The 6,000-nt window shown below is 34.5% G+C and overlaps 1 pseudogene across 1 annotated transcript in view; it reads left to right on the top strand.

Moving 5' to 3' along the window:
• Positions 1–1,544: 1,544 nt before the first annotated feature.
• The window catches only part of LOC114318177 (uncharacterized), a 51,404-nt pseudogene continuing 46,948 nt past the window's right edge, over positions 1,545–6,000 (top strand). Inside the window, exons 1-5 of the transcript XR_014349717.1 lie at positions 1,545–1,733; positions 3,276–3,377; positions 3,479–3,563; positions 4,084–4,139; positions 5,645–5,779. The product of XR_014349717.1 is annotated as an uncharacterized LOC114318177 (transcript). The remainder of the gene's footprint in view (positions 1,734–3,275; positions 3,378–3,478; positions 3,564–4,083; positions 4,140–5,644; positions 5,780–6,000) is intronic.

Raw genomic sequence — 6,000 nt, 5'->3', positions numbered from 1 at the left:
CAAATACTAAAAATATCTTAAATTATGTCACATCATCAATTGGTACATTAATTAATACATATAATATTATTCTTATTTATTAGAATCACAATTCCAAAAGTAAACCACATGCAGCCGAAATCAATACAAAAAATGTCATTTTCTTGTATAATTTTTGTACTCTTTACTGTTGTTAAAAAAAAAATCATTGACTGTTAATAACTTTTCTCAAAGTCCACAATTAAGTAATTCTCCTTTATTTTATTAGGTTGTAGTCAGCATTGTTGCCAGCGAGTACGAACATATGGGAGGCGCCTAATTGTCTATCAGGATCCTCTAGAGTGGGGTTCTCTGAAGTGAGTGATCCAACGATTCAAAACAAAACTAACCAAAATGACGTCGTTTAAAAAAAATAATAATAACAATAACAACAACAACAACAACAAACAGAAATCAACTTTCTAGGTTCGCTTTCCCTAGTTCGTAGGAGAGTTTGAGAGAGAGAGAGAAGGGACCAGAGCAAGAGAAGGGACAGAGCTCTGATTCTGAGATGAGACTCTACTTCAGTTTAGAAATCTTTTTTTATTCAAGTGGATAGTGAGTGGTTCTTGTTCTTGATCTATACACTAGTGCTTCACAAATTAGCCCTTGATGATGATGATGAACATCCTTTGTTCAAGTCAGCCATGGAAGACCTTCTGTCGCTGATTTCCTCCGCCAATCTCCATGTCCGTTGATCGGATCTGCTGATTTTGTTGCCCACTTTGATTTTGATAATGATGATGATGATGATGATACAGATCTGAATCAATCTTTGGTACTCGCACTATGAAGTCTGTAAATATACATATATGCATATAGAAATATATATCTGAATCAATTTTTTGATGATAAAGATCTAAATCAATTTTATTATCGAATCAATTTAATCTTCTTCGCAGAGTCTGTATATGTATATATATATATATGTATGTATATAGAAATACATATCTAGATCAATCTTTTGATGATGATGATAATGATGATACAGATCTGAAACAATCTTATTATTAAATTGATTTAATCTTCTTTTTTATTTATTTAGATCTCATATATCAAAATCCATGATGATGATACAGTTTGAAACTTCTTTCTCATTCTATTTATTTTTTTCTTTTTTCTTCATTTTTTTAAAAATAATTTCTCCTACCAAAATAACATCGTTTTGGCGAGAATTAATCTCAACCTTTCATTCCATTAGTGGGACACGTATCGGACCTACCTCATTCACTCTAAGCGATCTAGAGGATCCCAACCCCAACGCCCTAATTGTTATTCACCCCCAAAAAAAACGCCCCAATTGTAATCGTTTTGCATCCTCCCAACCCAACAACGGCTATATTCACCACCGCCCCCGCACAACGGTACATTTCTCTCACAAAATTGCAACGGAGACAAAGTTCCTCTTACATCTTTGTATTCTCCTCTCTCCTCATTACGATTTCCTATCGCTCTCTGAAAAGTTTTGATTAGGGTTTCTCTCTCTCTCTCTAGAATGGACAGCGGGAGTGAAGGCTTCATCAGAGCCCCTCCACCTCCTCCTTAAGCCGCCGGGCCAGTTTGGTTGAGAGGAAATCGCTTCTTCCTGCTGTGGCGGCATCCACCCCACCCAGATGTCGTCTGCGCTGATTCAGCGGCTGGGGATTGGGATTGGGAGGTCACGGCTCAGGTCGAGGGAATTCAAGAACATGTCCATTTTCGCCACAATTGACAAGGTTAGTAATTTTACATACATCATACGTGCTATATATTTACATATATACATATTAATTGTGCCAAATTTAGTTGTTTGAATTCTCAACGTATATCTGTAGAATTTGATTCTCTTTGTGTTATATATTCATTTTTGTGTTCAATTTGGCTTCTAAATTAGACTATTCCAAGGATGAGAATGTTGGAGATGGGTTAGTCAGAGGAATGTGAATTCTTAAGTTTTTGCCTTGGAAATTTAATACACGTCCCGAGAGTGCCCTAATTTTCCCTTCCTCCCTTTTCATGCTCAATGATTTTCCTATCTCCTCTAACTTTGCCGAGTCAGAGAATTGGGCATCATTTTTTTCGAACTCTTCGGTCGCACTGTCCTGCCCCTGTTCTTGCTCTGTTTTGTCTCTGATGCACTCTTCATCTGTACCGGAAAAATTCAACATAAGAAGATATATATTCCAAGGATGCATAAAAAAAATCATCTACTTTGAATACTACCAAATTTTTTATTCTTCTGATAAAAATAATATTAACTTCCATCTAAAGAAGATTGATTCTGATGCCATTGTTATTGTTGTTTTGCAAGGTATTAGTATAACTTACTTTCATAAGGCAATTACATCAAATTTGAAACTTATCGCATAAATAGATGCATGTATGTATGTGTGACAACATAATGTGATTGATCAAAATAATAATAAAAAATAAAAAATAAATAAAAAAAACCCACAAATTAATTAATTTGAAGTTCATTTTATTTTAATATTTGAAACGCGGGAAATGGTGGCTGAAATGGAGTCATCCTCCTTTGAGTCCAAGGAGGTTTCCCATGCTGTTTCTTCAGCGCACTTTTAACCTCCATGAGAATCTCCATTTGTTTTTTCAATGACTCTCCTCTCTCGAGGAACTCTCTCTCTTTTGTCTGGTAAAATTGGTTCATTTTGTTGAGCTAGAGGTCCAAACACGAGAAAAATTGGTTCACTTTGACAGGGCTTCAAAGGTCTTCCTAGAGATGCATTACAACCGGCACAAGCGCTTGATAAATGATATCGCTTAGACCAAGCTATTTCACACTCTGGAAATTTTTATCTGACCTGGGGTGTTGGGAAGGAAAGTTTGGCCCTTGTGCACTACTAGCGTCTAACTTATATTTACTTATTATTGTATATGTATTTTATCACCACAGCAAAATAATTTAGTTGTTTGAATTCTCAACTTATATCCGTAGAATTTGATTCTATTTGTGTTATATATTCATTTTTGTGTTCAATTTGGCTTCTAAATTAGACTATTTAATCTTGGATTAGAAAACTTAGGCTGTCATTGATTTACTAGTACTGGAGGGCCAACATCAATCATTATATTCTCCTATGTGTTGGAGGGCTAACAAGAATTTGAATCAAATGGAAATTGATTGGATGGGATTTTGGTGTGTTGAGAAGTTGATGTGCAAATGCCTAGGACTAGCTCCAACCTTCAAAATCACAATTGAAGAAATAACACCTATTGGGAGCAAATATCAATCATTTTATTCCTCATTTGTGTTTGCTTAGCAAAATCATAAAAGAAATAATAATACATATTGGGAGCAACTAGAATGGAAAGAACCCTCCTTGTGTGACTGCTTAGCAAATTGGGAGCAACTGTGAGTATCTGTGAGTATCTTCCTTCTTGTTGGTAATGCTTTTCTTGATATTGTTATGGACTGAAAAGTTTATTTTAACCCCTAAAATGATGATGACATCTGTTTGGGTAGTTTGTCGTAAGGGACAGCAAATCAAGTTTGGGGAACCTGGAGCGGATGCTTGCCGGAATTGATTGGAACTTTAATAGCTATGGAGGTTAGGCTGTAGAATATGTATTTATAATTTCTACTATGTTAAATTATTTAATATTCCCTTAGAACTTTCTGAAAGTGCCTGACAGTTGGGTCTTTGGCGAGAACTAATGAATCGTATAACTTGTAACTACTCTTTTTTAGCAATCCATTTATTCAGCAATTTATCGAGTGTATGCAAACATGATTCAACCATTGCTTCCTTGCTGGAATATTGATAACTGATGCATATTTGTAAATAATGATGCTTTTAAACAATAATCAATTGTAAGATTCCAAAGCTTTTTCTTGTCCAGTAGTTGGGTTACCCTTGCGCTGGAACCACAAAATACTGCTAATAGTCCTGATTAAGTGTTGCTTGATACTTGATATCATTGCCTATACTTTGGTTCAGTTACTAACAAATAGCATCAGTTTCCATCTATTATTGCTGTATAGGTTTTTGCTTTGAGAAAAGTAAAATTCTGTTCTATTGATCTGTCTAAATAAAAGTAATTGCACTTTGATTGGTTTGAAATTTCTAGGCATCAATGAAGGTTGTTACAAAGACTGGAGTCTTGATATTCATGCGGCAAGGAAGGTTGGAAAGTTGTTTGTTTCAATTTTTTACATGTTTTTTTTGTGTGTGTGTGCATGCGTGTGTGTGTGGAGAGTACACTCCTTTTTATATTCTCTCAAACTTTTTTCTTTAACTGTTAGATCCTAGGTTTCCTCACTCTATGATTCTTGAAGGTGGAGCCATTCATGTAGATGGAGAAGGTATCGTGTTTTACATTACTAGGAAATTATACATGGCCATGTTTGGCCTCTTTTAATTGATGCATTTATATTTGAAGAACATTTGGTTGTTTCTCTCGCCAATTCATTCATTCGTACATATATGATAACATGCCCATGTATAGTTGGCGAAGAGATTGCTTAAATTTTTTATTTTGGAGGCTAGTACAAAGTTGATCACCCTTTCTTTATTCAAGATATTCAAGATGTTACAAGTGCATAAAATAGTTTTTAACAAACTCCATTTCTTACCACCTCAGCTGTAATTTGTTAAGTGTTCATAAGCCACTATGAACAAAATGATACGTATACAGAGAAATAGAAGAAGATAATTACCTGCCTTTTGGTTACTTAGAATTGCACCAGAATTGTGTAATATAGCTGTTCCTTTGTTTTAATAGGCCTTGGTCTTAAAATTCATTTCTTATGAATGAAAAGCTAAGAATCTTTTGTAGTAGCATTATTGGACAAACAATTGACGTTGGGCAGGGAGGGATGGAGCAGGAAGGGGTTACATTAGCCGAGTAATGTAGTGCCTTATTCTAGCTGCTTATTAAAATCACTTTCATTGTCTACGAAGAAATGATATCTCTGTCACTACCGCCATAGGTGAATCTGATTTGGAAAAAACACCATGGATAGTTCTTGATACCCTTGGAATTCCTTCAATGTAAGTTGTACTGACACTTCGTGTTAGTACAGTCTAGATGTTGGGATTATAGGGCAACATTGAACTTAAAAAAAGGGATTATTTGGTGATTCATAGATCAGGCTTGAATTTTTTTGGAAACCAATTTTGATTACAATTTTTCTCATTATATTTATGTGAAAAAATACATTTTATTTTTTTTTAAAGAAAAAAGTTTAGGAATAAATACATTTTATGGATCACTTTAGATCATTAAATTTTATGTTTTGGAATGAAGTGTGACATATTTCAAAGCACATGTTCCCAATCTCCAAACCGAAATCTCTAGAATAGTAATATATTATAATCTAATAACACAAGGAATATAAAATCTATTAGGGTGATGCTTGATGATAGCTCACTATTTTTATTATTGAAGGGGCCATAGGAGTTCCTTTCCTTCTTCTCTTCCAATAATGAACCTTCATCAATCCCCTGCTTATTGTTCTTCTTTCTGTAATGATTCTTTAGGTCATATTCTATTTGTGACCATCAACTAATGCATCACTATATAGTTTGTTTACACAAAACACATTTCAAAACTAGATTTCTAGCTATACCCTTATGGTTTCGAATATTGCATATTTCAGATTTGTTCATAAATTGTTTCCTTCCTTCAGGGACTTGTCTTACTACCGAGGAGTGCCTCTTGAATAAAAACAGGAACCCTCATTTGACTAAAGAGCAAGTTGAGGATGAACTTAAAGCATATGTTGGAGTCAAGAAGATTATTTGGTTGCCTCATGGATTATTTGGTACCCATTCACCTTGAATATTAAGCACACATGTATAAAATATTTTGCACTGAAATTTGAGATGCCGTTCTTATATATTTCATCCATATTTTTTGGTCTACCTGGCAATCTAGATATTTCTTTAATTTGGTTGGTCTATGTGGCTATTTTTCTCATCAGGATGATGATGAAGCATTCTCATGCTTAAAAATGATGCGTTGGTGTGCAATTATGCATACGAA

This window comes from Camellia sinensis, chromosome 13, assembly GCF_055761805.1.
Source record: "Camellia sinensis isolate YWXY chromosome 13, ASM5576180v1, whole genome shotgun sequence".
In the NCBI taxonomy this organism is placed as follows: Eukaryota; Viridiplantae; Streptophyta; class Magnoliopsida; order Ericales; family Theaceae; genus Camellia; species Camellia sinensis.
Note: the sequence above shows the minus strand (reverse complement) of the source record. Positions and strands in the feature narration are given on the sequence as shown.